Below are 17,085 nucleotides of genomic sequence, written 5' to 3'. Positions count from 1 at the left end.
CGGGCACCAGCCTGGATCCTCTGCATCTCCCCTGCCCTGGAAGAGCTCCTCCAGAGACTCTGCAGGAAAACCTGGGAGATAGCATGTGCCTGCGACATCAGCAATTAAGGAACATTAATTATAATAATAATAATTATCACAAAATAGCATTTTTATGGCACAATATTATGCTGAGAGATTTACAACATACCGAATCATGAAATTCGTAATTAAAGTTATTTTAGTTTCTAATTTTGCTTTAATTCTATTCCAATAAAAGATAGGATAAATATACCTTAAAAAGATCTGCATAAACCATTACTTAAGAAAATTTCTCTATACAGGGATGTTATATTGCAGCACAGAGATCCCTTGAGGAGTATCATGAACCTTGGTGAAGAAGAAATGCTCAGGCCTGTGAAACACCAAGCACCACAAGCCTCCAGGGCAGCAGGACACTGTGGCCTGAGGGTACCTGTGGTCTTTTGGCTTGAGCTTCCTGGCTATGAGCCCTCCTGAGGTGGGTCTGTATCCATTGTGCTCCTTCTGTTTCTGGGGTGGGAGGAACTGGAGAGCCTGGTACCCCCAAGGCAGCCAGAAGAAGAGCTGAGCTGGGTTTGTTCCTGGCATCACTGCCAGAGGAATCCTGGCATCACTGCTGTGAGCACAATGGTGCTGGGATGGAGCAGGGATGTTTCACTCTGGCTCTGACTTCAGTCTGTGCACCTGTAACAGTGCTAGGAGAGAGGGCACCAAGACAGGACCCAAATCCCAGAATTCCATGGAAAAAATATTATTGACTAAAGTGGTTTTTACTGAATTGAAACCCAGCCTGCAATTGTTCTGATGAAAGTTCATCACCACAATAAGAAAAGGGCTGGGGGAGGGAAGAGAAAGAGGGAAATTCTTTTTGACATGGTCAAAGGTCTACATGTTGGAAGAAAGATTAGAATTTTTCAGTTCCCATTTGTGAACAAACCCCATAACATTAACCAAGTCAAAATCAGGATACAAAACCTGATGCTCACCATAGCAGCCCACTCTGACTGCCCCCTACCTTGCAGCACAGGAATCCTGAGTAACAATTGTGCCATCCCACTCCAAGATGCATCTTAGAATCACAGGTTCTCCACCCAAACAAACAAGTCCAGACTCTGCTTTGCTGAACCCACACTGTTGCAAGCCTGCTGGACCTGCACCACCAGCTGCACTCATGTGGGTCCAGCCATCCCCACCTTGTGCCTCTCTGCGTTAGGAGACCTGGGGTCACCACCAGCTGGTCCCAGACCCACTCGCCTGGGAGCTGTGCCCCACTTTCCCTGCCAACACCAAATGGCACAACAGGAGGGGAGGGAAATGGATGAGCTGATGGGCTTGGGAGACCATTTATGTCCAACACCATACCCACATACCAGGCAGCCCTGGCTGTGCCCTGGAAAAAGCCATCATGGGGTACAGGCATCACATCCAGCCCTCAAGAGCCAGCACAGAGCAGCTGGCACATCACTGTCCCACAGTGGTTATTCTCATTTGCCTGAAAGCCAGAGGATGTGCCACCCCCACTTGCTGCCTTTAAGGAGCCCCCTCCTCCTGAGCCCAGCTGTGCTGTGATGCTGGGGCAGCTCCTCCCAGGGATGGAGCAGCCACAGGGCAGGCGAGGGCAGCCCCTGCCCAAAGCATCAGCACGGCCGGCTGCCTCCGAGCCCAGCCTGAGCCCCGCTCCCCCAGGAGCTCCCCTGGGACTTAACTCCTCCATAATTAATTTGAGTGCCTCTGTGCTGCCCACTGGGCCTCCCCAGCACAGATTACTCACCTCGCTGTGAACGCAGGAACATTAAGAATGAGTCCGGAAGATGAGAGGTCTTGGCTCCCTGACAGCCCCTAACTGATGGCTGCTTTGGGAGGCAGCTGAGGCAACACCAGCTCTCAGAAGAGCAGCAGCTCTGCCAGAGGGTGATCCCAGCACCCACATTTCCACATGGCTGGGAGGGAGACAGGAACTCCCCAAAAGCTGAGCAGGAATGGTGGGGTGTGCATTTGAGGGAAGGGTGAAGGCTTTAACTAGAAGAGATGCCTGTGCTGCCAGTAAGGTCTTTAATTGATTCTGGGAGAGTGATTTCTAAATTACATCCTGACGTGTACACTGCAATCGATAAATGCATTAAGGAAGGAGCCTGCCTGCCCTGGGTTGGGCTGCTCCACGCCATTCCCACATTCCCTGCTCCCTGCCCTGGGAGCAGCAGGGCTGGCTGCTGCAGCACCTGGGAATGTGCCCCCAGAGCATCCCTCTCCAAGCAGCTCCCCCACACCTGGGAAGGATGCAGGCATCCCAAAACACTGACTTTTCCAAGGATTACTGCCATTCTGTCTCTGCCATAGAGACAGAATGCTGTACCAGGATGGGGCTTCCACTGCAGCCTTGAGCTCCTGCTCTTACCCTGCTCTCTATCTCCTGGGTACTTCTTACAAACTAATTCAATCTGGAAAACCAAGAGTGAAGCAGAGTGGTCCTTTCCATAAGGATGTGTCAAAAATCCTGAAGAGCTTGGCTGCCTGCCTATTTTAAGATGACAGGTTTAGGAAAGGGTTTACCATCTTTAGGAAGGGTTTAGTGATTTGAAGAAGCTGCCTGGAAGTTCCTGCTCTTCCTGCACAAACCCCTGGCACATCCCTGCTGCCTGAAGAGAGAGATGGAAGCTAGGAAAACAAAAGCAAATACAAACACTTCAGCCTATTTATTAAAAAGTTTACAAAATGATGAGTGAAAGACAGCTAATGATGCATCGTACAGTTAGTGCCAGGGAAAACATTCCAAATTAAAGTCCTCAAATATGAAAAGAATCAACATTTAATAAGACAGTTAATGTATGTTATTTAAATGTCACTTCATTATTAAAAGTGTATATTTTTTAGGTTTAATAACCATGTAATTGAGGCATCCTTTCTATAGTTAAGCCTTGGCAAATATGTTTTTCATAATTAGCCAGTATTTATTTAACATGCAATAACCATCCCATTAAATTTAATGACTTCAATTAATAGGTACAAAGGGGCCTTTTTTAATGTCAATATGCATTCCTAAAGCCACTTCCCGATGCAGTGTCATGAGGAAGCTCAGCCACCTGGGGGTGACCAGGGAGGGCAGGCCCCTGAGCCCAGCACGGGGCTCTGCTGGCGCCTCATGGCAGGAATGGGACACGCAGGTGGGGAGGGGGAGCTGCCTGTCCCAGCCAGGGCTTGGGGGTCACAAAGAAGGGGCTGCCAGCAGAAACCCTGCCCAGCCCATCCTTGCTGGCACTGCTCAGCCCACAGCCCTACTGCTGGGAGTGAGGCTGCAGGGCAATACCCTGGGGCAGGGAGGCAGCAGAGGCTCAGCCTGACACGGCCACAGCTGAGCCTTGTAGCCCACATTAGAGAACAGCCCAGGGTAAATTAACTCCTTTAACGAACCATCCAGTCCAGAGTTATTAACTGGCTCCTAATAAACCCCAGCACGACACTGTGCCTGCTGCAATGCCACTGGGCTGTAGAACCCCACTCCATTGGAAAGGAAAGCCCCATCCTGCAGACACAAACCACCTCTCGAGCCCATGCACTTTCATGGCCCTTGGCTGGGGCTTTGCTGTCCCTTCCCAAGATCCCTGCATCCCCATGAGCTCTCCCACCTCCCTCAACCCTGGCAGGACCCCCAAATGCCTTTCCCCATCCTTTGGGCCCCAGCTCTCCCCATGAACCTCAGCCCACATGCCAGGGACTTGGATTTGTCTGAGGGCAGAAGCACCTGAGGAATAGAGGAGGGGAAGCAAACTCAGGAACACAGAGGCAACCCCTTGGAAAGCAGAATCACTGCTTGTGGGAAGCAGCACACCAGAAACACATCACCTCTGTGCTCTGTCAAAGGTGCTGGAGTACAGAGCCACAGCAGCCAGTCCCAGGGCAGCCAGCAAGTGAGGTGCTCCCCCAGGGACCCCAAAATGCCAATGGCCAAGGCCAGCAGCCAGCATGGTCCCCTGGCTTGCCCCTGGGTGCCACTGAGGGACCCCTTGTGCTCCCCTGCACCCCAGTGGCCACCTCACCTGGGGAAGTGATGCCAGCTGCAGGCACCAGGACTGGTCACATCCTCCTGACTTGCAAACTAGTGAGATTATGTTGGAAGTGCTCACAGAAGCCAGAGGTCTCTGAGAAGGTGGTTGCAAGCTCCACTTTTCTTTTCCAGTTGTTTTGGGCCAGGAGAAGGCTTAAGAGACACTTAATCCTTGAAGGCAAAAGATTATAGATTGGGTTATACCTCTGGCTGTGCTGACCTAGGCTCAGGGTGACTTGGATCACCCTAGGACAGAGATCCAGCTCTAGAAGAAGCAACATCTCCAAAAATACCCAGCACATGGCCCTGGGGCTTTTCTTGTACCCCAAATTATTCCTCCCTCTTCCAGCCTTTTCCATCAGGACATGCCAGGGGCTGTGGGGCAGCCACAATCTCACTGCCTCAGTGTCCCTGGCACCTCCTTCCCCAGCTGCAACCCTCTGAGGCCATTTGCAAGGAATGGTCAAAACACAGCAAGGCTGGAGCAGATTGGGGAAGCATATGTCTCCACACATATCCCAGGGCATGGAGAGAGATGCCAGCAGCACTTCCAGCCTCCGCTGGGCATCGCTCCGGCGCCCGCCCCGCGTGCAGCGAGGCACAAGATTCAGCAGTGATCAGTGAATCCCAATTAATCGTGGTATCGGTATTTAAGGGACCCCATTGTGACAGTGCTGCCGCGAGCTGGCTGCAGCCATCTGCTCCCCTGGCCTGGGGACCCTGATGCCTGTGGGGGACGGACCAGCCATGTCTGACTGCCACCCTCTCCTGCCTGCAGCTTGGCCGGGATGCTTCGCAGAGCCGATGGGGTTATTTAGAGCCTCAAACCAGGCACAGGCTCCCATCGGCGCTGCTGCCAACCTGCGAACAGCTGCCTGCACCGATGTGGCCATAAATTACCCGCGGAGCCATTGGGGACCCGCACCGAGGGCAGGCGGCAGCGGCTGCAGCCCCGCACCGGAGCTCGGAGCAGGCAATTAATCCTCGTTAGCAGCTGATGGGCTTGCTGGGCTTGCGGGGTGGCTGCTCCTGCAGCGGGGCTCTCTCCCCCTTTGTACCCCTCCTTCCCCAGTGTCCTCCTCTCTGTGCAACTCCTCCTTCGCCGCTCCCATCTCCTCCCCTCTTCCATCACAAGTTATCCTTGTTTCCTCCGAAGCTGCTCCGTGGCACGGCTCCCATCCCCAAAGCCGGGGCGGGGCTGGTCCCTGCCTGCCGCACCTGGCACCCAGCAGAGCCCCTGCAATGGCCCCTGGGGCTTGTGCATCCTGTGCCACAGCCTCAGGGATCAGCCTTTTCTGGCTTTCCAGGGAGTAAGGTAAAGCCGTGACAAAGCACAAGGGCACCCCCAGGGCCCAGCCCACGCTGCTGCACTCGCTGGGCATGGGCAGAGTGCAGCCCAGCCAGGACAGCCCGGCAATGCTGAGAAGGGACGTGTCATCCCCAGTGTGACATCCCTGAAGCAAGCAAATGCCGCTTCTCACACAGCAGATGGCAAATCCTGCAGCAGGGAGGGGAAGAGGGGTGCCCATTAGCACCCCCAGCTATCGCCTTAACTCTGCATCTCCCTTCTCAGGGCTGGGAGCCAGCACCAGGCTCCCAGGCTCTCCCCTCCACCACTTTCTTCCTGCCAGCTCCAGACATCCCCAAGGACACCCCACACAACCAGGGACCAACTTCTGACTCGTGTCCCCAGCCCTCTGCACCCCGGTCCATCAGTCATTGCTCCAAGAGGAACCATGAAACTGCAGCAAAAAAAGGACCCTGATTTTAAAGAAAATAACAATTCTAGAATAAATAAATAAATAACAAGCCCAAGCACAAGTCTGCTTTTAAATTCAAATGTGCAATATGGCCCAGAGCCTCAGAGCCAGAAGGAAACTACAGATTTGGGCAAGGAAACAGAGAATATTTCACTTCAGCTCAGTCCAAGCCGTCATGATTTACCCAGCAGTGAGAGAGGTGGGGAGAATGCTGCTCCCTGGGGGCTCTGCAGCTTCAGCATTCACCCCCATGCTCTCCACCCCCAGGCCGCTGCCCCTGGACTTAAAAGGTTTTTCCAGACTCACATCCCATCTCAGCACCCCATCATGTCCAACCTATTCCACTTCAGGGTCACGGCTGTGCCAGGATGGGGAGTTCTCCCTGGGGCTCCTGGTGGAAATTCCAGGTCCATGACATCATGGTCCTGCCCTGCTGGGACCCAGGATGCACCAAACAGGACCCACCACCCAGCCCAGTGTGCAGGGGTTCTCTGGAGTCACAGACACACCAGTGAGCACAGTGGTGGCTGTCCAGCTCAGGCTGGGCACTTCTGGGGCAGCAACACCAGGACCTTTTCTGTCTCTACACCTACCTGACAGGAGGATGTAGCCAGGTGGGGATCAGTCTCCTCTTCCAGGTAGCAAGTGACAGAACAAGAGGAAACAGCCTCAAGTTGCACCAGGGGAGGTTTAGATTGGATATGAAGGAAAATTTTTTCACTGAAAGGGCTGTCAAACAGCGGAATAAGCTGCCCAAGGAGTCTCTCTTTCGGGAAAGGAAACAGGGAAGATTTCACTTCAGCTCAGTCCGAGCCGTCACGGGCATCACCCAGACAATGTCGGGAGTCCGTTCCATCCCCTCGGCACACTCGGGGGCCGCTGCTTGTCCCACACCAGGCCGGGACCCTCCCCGAGATGCGCCCAGGGCAGCGGGGACCCGCCGGGCCTCGGCCCCAGCCCTGCCGGTGGCCCCGGCCCGATGGAGCGGCGGCGGCAGCGCGGGCCGACAGTGCCACCTGCTGCTGCTGCTGCCGGCACCGGGGCACCGAGCGGGGCACCGAGCGGGGCACGGACCGAGAAACGGACCGAGGCACCGAGCGGGGCACCGAGGGATGCACGGAGCGGGGCACCGAGCGGGGCACCGAGCGAGGCACGGACCGAGAAACGGACCGAGGCACCGAGCGGGGCACCGAGGGATGCACCGAGCGGGGCACCGATCGGGGCACGGACCGAGAAACGGACCGAGGCACCGAGCGGGGCACCGAGCGGGGCACCGAGGGATGCACGGATCGAGGCGCGCTCGGACCCGGCCCCGCGGGCGGGCTCGGGGCGCTCCGCATCCCTGGGCGGGTTCGGGGCGCTCCGCATCCCTGGGCGGGTTCGGGGCGCTCCGCATCCCTGGGCGGGCTCGGGGCGCTCCGCATCCCCGGGCAGCGCCGGGCGCTGGGGACCCCGCGGGATGTCCCGTGCGGAGGAGGCGACAGGAGGTGACAGCGAGCCCGGAGCAGGGGGAAAAGGTCACCATAAATCCCCACACCTGTTTTCCCAGCGTCAGCAGATGCCCGAAGCTCAGCACCGTGAACCCCACAAGGTGGGGAAGGGCACAAGGGGCACGGTTGTGCCCAGGGCCATGGCTGGGACGGAGGAGCTGCAGGACCGCGGGTCCAAAGCCCCGACATCCCGGTGCGGATGCGTTACCCCGGCCAGCGCGTTCCTACAGCCACAGCCCGAGGATGACCCTTCGTGCTCAGCACAGGGGGGCTGAGGGCAGCTGCTCCCACTCCTGCTGGCACCGAGGATACTCCTGGAGCTGGGAACAGGAGCTCCCCTGAAAACAACACAGTTTCCCCTAAAACCATGGGGACAATACGATGGGGCATCACCCCTGAGCAAAAGGAGCAAAGTGGGGGTTCAGGGTGGGCTCCTGAGGGGTGTGAAGGCGCACGGGAGGTGTCAGACACAGCATGTCACCGTGTCACCCATCCCACACGCAGCCACCAGGGCATTCTGACGCAGAAATCCGGGGATATAAAGGCTGCAAACTGCTGTGACATCCCCACGCCCCCGTGGCACACGCGCATCATCCGCAGCAAACACGGGGAGAAAGGTGGGGACCAAGCACGGGGTGTGAGGAAATCTGCTTCACAAATTACTGTTAGTACCAAATGTCCCTTCTTATCAAGACTGGACGGGTATTCAATTTTCTCTTCAAACGCCTGCCTTCTGAAATGGTAATAGAATTTCAAATCTAGGGGAAAAGGGAGGAGAAAAACTGAATATGCAAGGATTAACAATGAGAGAGACAAAGAAAGAAATAATACCAAAAAAATATAGTCAGAGCCTTTGCAGGAATTAATTAAATACAAATATAAAGAGAAAATTAAGTCTCATGCTTAGGAGGGGGTAGAAAAGGGATATTTTCCGAGTTTAATTAACCTTTTTTTGCCAAGAACAATGAAGAGAAAGGGGGAAGGGAGGGAGAGGAGAGCAGAAACTCCTAATTGTTTTGCCTTGCAGGAGATAATTACAGGAGCCAGCCAGGTCAGGGTCTGCCCAGACGGCTTTGGGGTGCATGGGTCTGGCTCGTGCACGTCCTGGGATTGTGTGCACATAATAGCTCATTTGTTGGCTCTGACTGGGACATGGATTGGGAGGAGCAAAGGCAGAGCTGGGGAGAGCCATGGTCCCCCAGATGCCAGGCAGCTCAGGGAAGGGACATCTCTTCCCAGCAGGACCATGGGGAAGGGGAGAGGGTTGAGCATCACTGCTGGTGGCCATGGTGGCTGCCAGGGCTGTGAGACAACCTCCATCCCCACACTCCTAAATATCTTGTTTGCAGGTTTGATATCTGTGGTACTCAGAGGCATCAGTCACAGGGTGACAGCTGGGGGGTCTGATGGGGTTTAGAAGCAGCTGTTGCAAAATTAATGGTCTTTGTCACCACTGGCCCCTCCTGGGGAAAGTGGAGGATCCAGGCACGGGTAGCAGGATGAAAAGTGACAGGACAAGAAATGGAAAAGTGATGCTGCTGTTTGCATGAGCACCTGCCTCCAGGTCCTTGCTTCAGTGCCTCTTCTCTACTGCTGGCCACATAGGAACTGTTTGGCCACAACCTGGGCTCCAAAAGAAGGGAAGTGACAGATTTGGAGAGCAGGACCTCTGCAAACATTACCAGCAGGTCAACACTGTGCCCAGCTGTAGGAGCAGCATTGCCTCTGGGCACTGCCAGACACCCAGGCTTACACCTGCCAGCAGCACAGTGACACTCATGGCCACTCACACAACCCCAGGGACCAGGAGCCATGGAAATGGGCCACAGGCCTCTCCAACAAGGGGTGAAGGACAGCACCATCCTCCTCCTCCTCTGGGTCCCCATGCTGGGGCTGCTTCCCAAAGCACAGAGTTTTGGGGCCAGGGAGGCACAGCCATGAACAGGTTACACGATGTTTTCACTGCTTCCTTTTGATGCCTTGGTGCCACAGGGTCAGCAGTAGGACCTGTCTCACTCCAACTCCAGCTGGGTGAGGCAGAAACTTCCCAAGGATTGTGACATGTGACATCTTTGTGCCTCTGCCCACGCAGGTGTCCTCTACCCCAGCATCACAAGTTCTCCCAGACCAGTGCAAAGCCCCCTCCTCACCTCCAGCCCCACCTCACCAGGGTCACTCCACCACCATCACGCAGGCACTCAGGGGGCGATGGAGAAGCCAGGGTTTGCACTCCTGGGGGAGGCTGCAGGCAGCTGAGCTGGATCTCCAGCAAGGACCAGCTGCACTGAAGTTTCAGGGGGATGACAGAGGGAAAAATTCATCAGTCCCAGGCAAGCAGCTCCTGAAAAGCAGAAGCTGAAGACATGGACCTCTGCAGAGGTCTGGCCTTGCCAGCAGAGCATCACCCAGGACAGGCTACAGATTATCTGGGAAGGATGACAGGGTGATTAGTAAGTTAAAATCAACACTAGCAAGTGTTTATTTAACAAACACAACTCCTTATCTGTCCAGAAATAGATTGCAAAATTATTCAAGAGTCTTCAGTGCAAATTATTCTCAGTATAAAAATTGTTTAAATTGCAAGCTGGGAATATTACTGTGAAGTGTACAAGGTATGTGGTAAATTATGTAACCTATTTATGTAATTTATAAATTGAGTTACATAAATTAGCTACACCAGGTACAGCATGAATGTCAAATTGTATTGTGACTCAATTGTCACAATAATGGCTCAGCATCAGATTAGCTCGAGGATTAATCCAGACAGTACAAAGTCTGGATGTTACAAATAAATAAATATAAATATCAAACTGTACACTAACAGCTCAAACTAGAAAGTCATTAGCATTAATAAAGTGCAACCACTCAATTACTTGTCAGGGGAAGTAAAATGAGGCAGAGTCAGCAGGATCAGTTTACTTTTCAGATTGCACAGCTGTGCCCACAGTCAGTGCCCTGCAAAGTGCTTTAGGGAAGGCAGAAAGTACCTAAGGCTTCTCCAAAAGTCCCTGTCTCACTCCTGGGGTAGGGAGTATCTCTGTTAACAGTAAGGGGCTACAAAATCACTGATGACTTTGCAATAAGAAGTTTGGACTAAGGACACCATTACACTACTTGATACACTGTGCACAGGTCCATGGAAAAGTCCATTAATTTATTGTACAGCTCTGAGACTCACCTGCCATACTCACCCAAATTTTCAGGGCTTGGAGAATCCTTAGAAAACCTGAACCAAGGCTATTAGTTAAGTTCCCACATTAAGAGTCAAAGGTACATTTTCAACCACTCCTTTTCCCTGAGCACTTCCTCTTCACTCCCATAAACTACTCAATCCCCAGGGTTCAACACAGGAGGGAAAACCCTGGGCCAGGCACAGCCTCCTTGGACATACAGACACCACGAGAGGGAAGGTGCTTCTCCTGCAGTCAGCAGGTAGAGATTTGATATAACTTTAAAAATCTGGAAAGGACTTTTGGGAGAATATGTAGGGATATACAGCAACAAGAAGAAATATTGCAGACCAGTTTATAAATTACTTAACCCTAAAATCTAAGGCTGGATGGAAGGGATCTAATTCTTGTGGAGCAGATGGAGCAAGGAGAGCACAGAGAGCCAGGAGCTCTCCCTAGGGTAGCCCCAGGAGCAGGAGCAGGGCTGAGCCACCTTTGATGCTTTTTGCTCCATGGTCCACACTCTCAAAGGATAGTGAAAGGCTTCCAAGTTTCAGAAGCTTTCACCTTGTACTCCTCATTAAAATCCAATTTTCTTTCAAGTTGAGAATGGCAGAATTCTGCCCTCCTGAGAACAGCTGTGACTCTGCTGTCATCTGCATGCTCAGGAGTGCTGCAAGGTCTGCAGCAGTGTTAGAGCTCCCAGCCTCAGGGGTGGCTGCAAAGAGATCTGGAGCACAATTCTCTTGAGTACAATAAATAAAACCTCCCTGTAATGGGTGTGTTTGGTATTTCCAGAGAGCTGAGTTTGGACCTCCAATCCCACGAGGTAAGAACTGGTTGGCAGTGACCAAGTTCACAGCCAGAAGAATGATATAGATCACCTTAAATTTATGGTGTGCACGTGGGTCTCATTTTTCCGTGCAGTTCCTTGCAGTGTTGAATGAAGTTCTTTCACCCAGCAGAAGAACCAGACTTTGAAACATGAGCCCATCAGTCACAAAGAAGCAAATGTATCTCTTTCTCCTGCCGCTACACTTGGATACTGTCACCTCAACATTGGATTCCTATAACCTTGAGAGATCTAATCACATGCATTGCCTCAAAGTAGCCTCCAATAAAACTCCTGGAGCTTTGGATCAGCAATACAGGACCACCTGCAGCCTCAGCAGAGCACATCTGCTTTGTTTTCTGAGGAGCCAGACCCTGCTGGCTGAGGGTACTTTCAGAGATAATCAGCTTAGACTCTGAAGCATGAACTCTCCTCCTTATCTGTTTGGCCACAGACTGAATGGCAACCCTTTCCTTCAGACAGCAAAGCTCCTCTTTCCTAGCACAGGCACATGTGGCCAATGAGTGGCTGGGTGGAACCAGTAACTGGCACTGAGGTTTCATAGCTGAATATTAAATACATTACTGTGGATGTTCTGTTTTGTAATCCACCCTCCAGTTTGGGAATGTAAACTTCAGGATACCAGAAGGCACTACATAAAAATAACTAGAATGGAGTCTTCAAACAAATGGATGAGTATTTTCTCTTTTTGTAACCTCTTTAACTTAAAGACCCCACAGCACTGCACAAGCACCTGATTTAAGTCTGGAAGAAGCCAGATAATTATACACAAATAATTCCACTGTTTGGACACCCCTGTGTGCTTTGTCACTGTACACTCCACTGAGATGCAATGACAGAACTGGACTTGGGAGCAGGCACCCAGTCTATGTGGCCACCACAGATCCCCAGTGTGACCCATTTAATCCAGTAAATTCCCATCCAAGCAAGTTGCCAATAGCTGGCAAGAGCACTCTGGAAGATAAAGAGTAGAAGGGAAAAAGTCCCAGCACAGAATTTACTTATTCTCCTTTGCAAAAGAAAAATAAGTAAGTAAGGATTAAAGGGACTACAAAGGCTGTTTCAGTGAGACAGTCCACAAAGAACAATTTCCCAGCCTTTTGTAATCTTTTATTTTGGCTGGTATGATTTAAGCTAAGTCCTGAACTGCCATTTCCCCTCTGTCTCATTAAGAGCTGCAAAGCTCCACTGCAATCACTGGCCAGGCTTCTTCAGCAGTTCAAATGCTACTACAGGAAAAGTAAAGATTTAATTTTTAAAAAGCCATGTTCACACATGGCTTTATCAAATGGCAAGAGTTCAAATCTCTCCCTTGGTTCAGCCACTTGGAGGAGGACTGCAGGCAGCACTGGCAGAGTTCCTGTTTACTTGTTTTATGATGGTTGTAACGAGGAAGCCATTAAATTAATAGCCGTGCTTTATTTTTAATGTTATGTTTAGCTAATCCTGACTTACAGTGGCACTCCCCACTTGCAGAAAATAAAAATCAAACTCCCTATGATGGTGGACTCCACCACAAGACAATGGGTACAGTGGGATGTTCAAGAGGTCACAGAAGGGAAAAAATAACATCCTTTTCATTCCTCCTGAGGGAGTGGCACTCATGTCCTCCATTGGTGGCCATTAGAGAGGTTGACTCAGACTGTTCAAGGACTAAATATCACAAAAGCTCTGCCCCACTGGCAAGGAGGAGATGCCCACCCAGAGACTCCAGCAGAGCTGCTCATGTATAGATGCACATGCAGAAGGCACAGCTGGAATGTCTGGGTGACTACAAATTGTTTTCTGGTCTTAAACACTGAAGGTAACTTGTTTTTTTAATTCTGTAGAGCAGGCAGTAGGAAGCGTACAGGACTGAACTGCATGCACCAGTTTGCCAAAAATGTTAGCACTAGATGGGAATGAAGACAATTTACCCTGCAGCTGTCACCCAATATCAACTCAGCATTCAGAAAGGATTTTGAAACTAAGTTTTTAGGGATCCATAAGGAGGTGAATAGATTCTAACTCCTCAAAAAGATCCAAGTGAGCCCAAGGGCTTTGTTTCAGTTCATGTCAATTAGCAAACCTGCTCCAAAGATACCAGAACTTATTTTTAAACAGACTTTCTGAAAACAAAGGAAGATGCAAAGTAGGAATCAAAATGAGATTCCAAGTCCCTGCTGCCTCTTCTCCTGCACTCCCTGGGACAGCAGGCCTGCCATGCAATAGCTCCCATACAGAACAACACAGGGCAGCAGGAACCAGACAAGTGCTATCAACATCTCGTAGCAAATGGCACAAACGAAATGGCTGGATAAAGCACAAGCTATTCCAATGAGGGCAACCAGGGAGAGCATCTAATTTAGGCCATTCACAAGGGGAAATCAGCTACAGGAGCAGTTTGTTACATAGCCCTGAGGGAACAATTGATTTCAACTTGGAAAGAAAAGTTTGTGTGCTGCTCTCCCTAGGAAGATGACAGAGGAAAATTCCCTGCCATGCTCTGACCTCTATAAAAAGTCTGAAAGAGCACACGTGTCATTAAATCCAAGACACACTTTTGACTGGGAGCTCTCCTGAGACCAGTGGCTGCTCCATTTGCTTCCTCTGGCTTTGCCCCAGGCTGCAAAACCACCACTCTGCCAGCACAATTACACAATAGAGTGGGAGATGGAGGGGCAGCATGACTGGCCTGAACAGCCTCAGCTCAAAGGTGATACAGCCCAATCACTCCAGTCCACACCAACCTTCACTCCCCCAAGGAATCAGGAACAGGCAAAGTGAGGAGAATCCAACACACACCAAGAGCAGAGTGATAGGGCTGCCAAGGCAGGTGAGTCAGTTCAGGAATATCACATCCAGCTTTGGACAAGGATAAAACCCACATGAATGGGAGCAGGTGTGGGGTTACATGTCACAGGACACTGAACAGCCCTTCAGGCTCCCTTGGGTTCCAAAAAAGGGATGATAACAACCCACTGGGGGGGCACAAGACAAGATAAGAAAAGGTGGTCTGGAGACACATACAAGACTGGCAGTGATGCACCTGAGGGAGTCAGACACAAACAATTTATCAACAAGTTACAGACAAACACTTTTAACCAGTTTGGAAATAAAAAATAACAAGAACTTGAAAGACAAATTGAAAAATTCTGCTTGGAAAAGGAGCACACAGCATGAGATCACAGGACTCAGCAGACTATAAAATAGGAAATGAGACTTACTCTTCTCCCCCTACAGCTACACAAAACCCTCCTACATAGATTACAGACACACTTGGCAATTGCCTTCCTCCTCCCGCCTCCCCTGTTATGGACAAGGCAGAGAAGGTAGCTGCCTAAATGCAGAGAGGATGTTAGATAAAGCATCTTGCAAAGCCAAGTGTGAAATATTAACAGCAGGAGGCAACGGGTTGAGTTTTTATGCAAGATCACAAATTTGGTGCTTGGAGTGCCGGTGATGTTCTCGCACACTGGAATCTCAAAGTGCTGCTTGTTGAATGTTTCATTTACAGAGCTACTGAGGCACACTGGAAATTTTTTCATCAGTTCTGTTATTTCCTGTATCTACTCTAACTTCTCTGGTTTTGTTCTTTTCCCTTCCTGCAATGCTAAGAAATTATGCATGAATAAAAAGGTTGTTCTTTCCATTCATCTGGCAAGTTTTAAAACAATTCATACTCTTAAAGCAGGCACTCTGCAAGCTGTATTTTCACATGAAATTACCCCAATTGTGTGCATTGCATCCAAATCACCGGATGCATTTGTACACAAAATCACCCAGCTTGCAGAGAACTGCAATAAGCAGGCAAGCAAAATGGACATGCACTGCTCAGCTGAAGGGAGCCCTGAGCTGCACCTGGCCACAGGAAGGTTTGGTTTTAGTTGGTGAAAGAGGCTTTCCTGGCCACAAAAGAGCTGCTTTTTATCCAGCACATGCAGCACAGGCAGCAGCATGATGGCTACCTCTACCCCACCTGCCTTTGCAGGAAACTGCCTCTAATTCAGCTTCCACAATGGATTCAGACCTTGTTTATCCTGCTGTCCTAGTTGTCCATTAGTGCCAGCTGTGGTGGTAGTGCTGTGGAAAGGACATCCATTCAACACTGGAGACCAGGCTCCAGGAATAATGATCTCTGCCACTCTGGAGCATAACTGACACCTGCTGTCACCATCTTGCACAGAAACAAAATTGCTCTGAAAATCCCACAAGGAGTCAAGGAGAAACAAGGAGAGGGAGCCTAGGAGAAGGTGCAAGGCTTCTTCCTTCTTTTCAAGGGCCTTGGTACTACAGGAGCAGCAAAGATGAGGGTGAAGAGAAAACATTCACTCAGGAAGCTCTGTTACCTGCACATTTTTACTTGGATAGCAGCTGAGACTCTGCAACTGAACTTCATCCTCAGCAGTTTCCTATTGGCATCCCTGGTGATTGTATTTTCCCCCAGGCTCAGGTGTCGGAGCTGGTGATTAGGGCAACAGCAGCAACAAAATTGCCTCTGGGCACTAGGAAACACCAAAGGAAAAGGACTGCCTGAAAGGCAGATGGGGCCACAGTCCCCACGGACATGATCATCAAGAAGTTTGTAGACATTTAGCACAGAGCAAGCTAAAATCAAACCTAACACAGCAGGACAGAGGAGTTTCACACTTCAAGGCTGTGCCACAAATGAATGTCTGTCCTCAGAAACTTTTGGAGACAGAGTTAGGCAAGTGAGTACTGAAGTGCAGTGACAGGTAAGAGGTGTATTTTCAGCTAACAATCAAGCAGTCCCTCATCTGGAGGTACTGGATGGCCTTTGAGTGCCACTTTGTCCTTGTTGGGCTGCACACAGCCACAGTGCACCTGGCCAACATTAGCTGTAGCTGTTCCATTTATGATTTTATGGCTGATTCCCCCCCCACCCCCATCAAGTTCACTGTCTGAATGATCACATCTGTTTATGTTCCACAGACACCTGTGTATCTTGAGATGACAGCAACTCCCTGAATGCTGTAATCAGTTATTTCTCAACAGAGGAATTGCCAATTTGGTAAATAAAGCTCATTATAAAAGAACATGAAAATGTATTACAGTTGCCTAACAGAGAAAATTGCCCAGCGCCGCCAAATAATCAGCCCTGGCATCGCAGGCTCCCCCAATTTAGGGCAACTGAAATAATAACATGCAAATTACTCATGCAAGCCAATGCTGGATAGGGGCAAGAGGAAAATGAGGAAGAGACAAAATACATACTTTTCTCGACCAGCAATAATTTCAAACCTAGTCAGGGACAGACCTTGGTGCTCTAAATCTCTGCCTGCAGAGTCACAAGTTCTGTGGCTATCCCAAGCAGATCCAAAAGCTGGCATGGCAGCAGCAGCAAAAGCCCACCCAGTCCTGCTCCAACAGATCTGAGGGCACTAATTGTCCTACTTTGCTTTGGAAAACTTGCTCTTCCTCCCTTAGGACAGCAAGTTTGACCTACACAAAGATGCAGAGCTGGAATTTTTGCAAGATCTGAGACTAACAGAGATAAGCCATGCGTAAGCAAACATCACTTCTGAGGATGAAAAGTGTTGTGGCATCAGCTCTCAATAAGAAGGAAAGGCATCTTGTTGCTTTAATGGAGATGTAAAGCACTAAGTTGCTGTCTAAAGAAAAAAGAGACAAAGCAGAATATAACACAGAAAACAATTCTCAGCTCCGCTCATCCATTTTCATAAACACAGCATTAAACTCTGACACGACCTCCAAAAATCCATGTTCACATTCTTCAAAAACTGTCAGA

Source organism: Molothrus ater, chromosome 11 (genome assembly GCF_012460135.2).
Source record: "Molothrus ater isolate BHLD 08-10-18 breed brown headed cowbird chromosome 11, BPBGC_Mater_1.1, whole genome shotgun sequence".
Lineage (NCBI taxonomy): Eukaryota > Metazoa > Chordata > Aves > Passeriformes > Icteridae > Molothrus > Molothrus ater.
The sequence above is the reverse complement of the archived record's forward strand: the minus strand, read 5'-3'. Positions refer to the sequence as shown.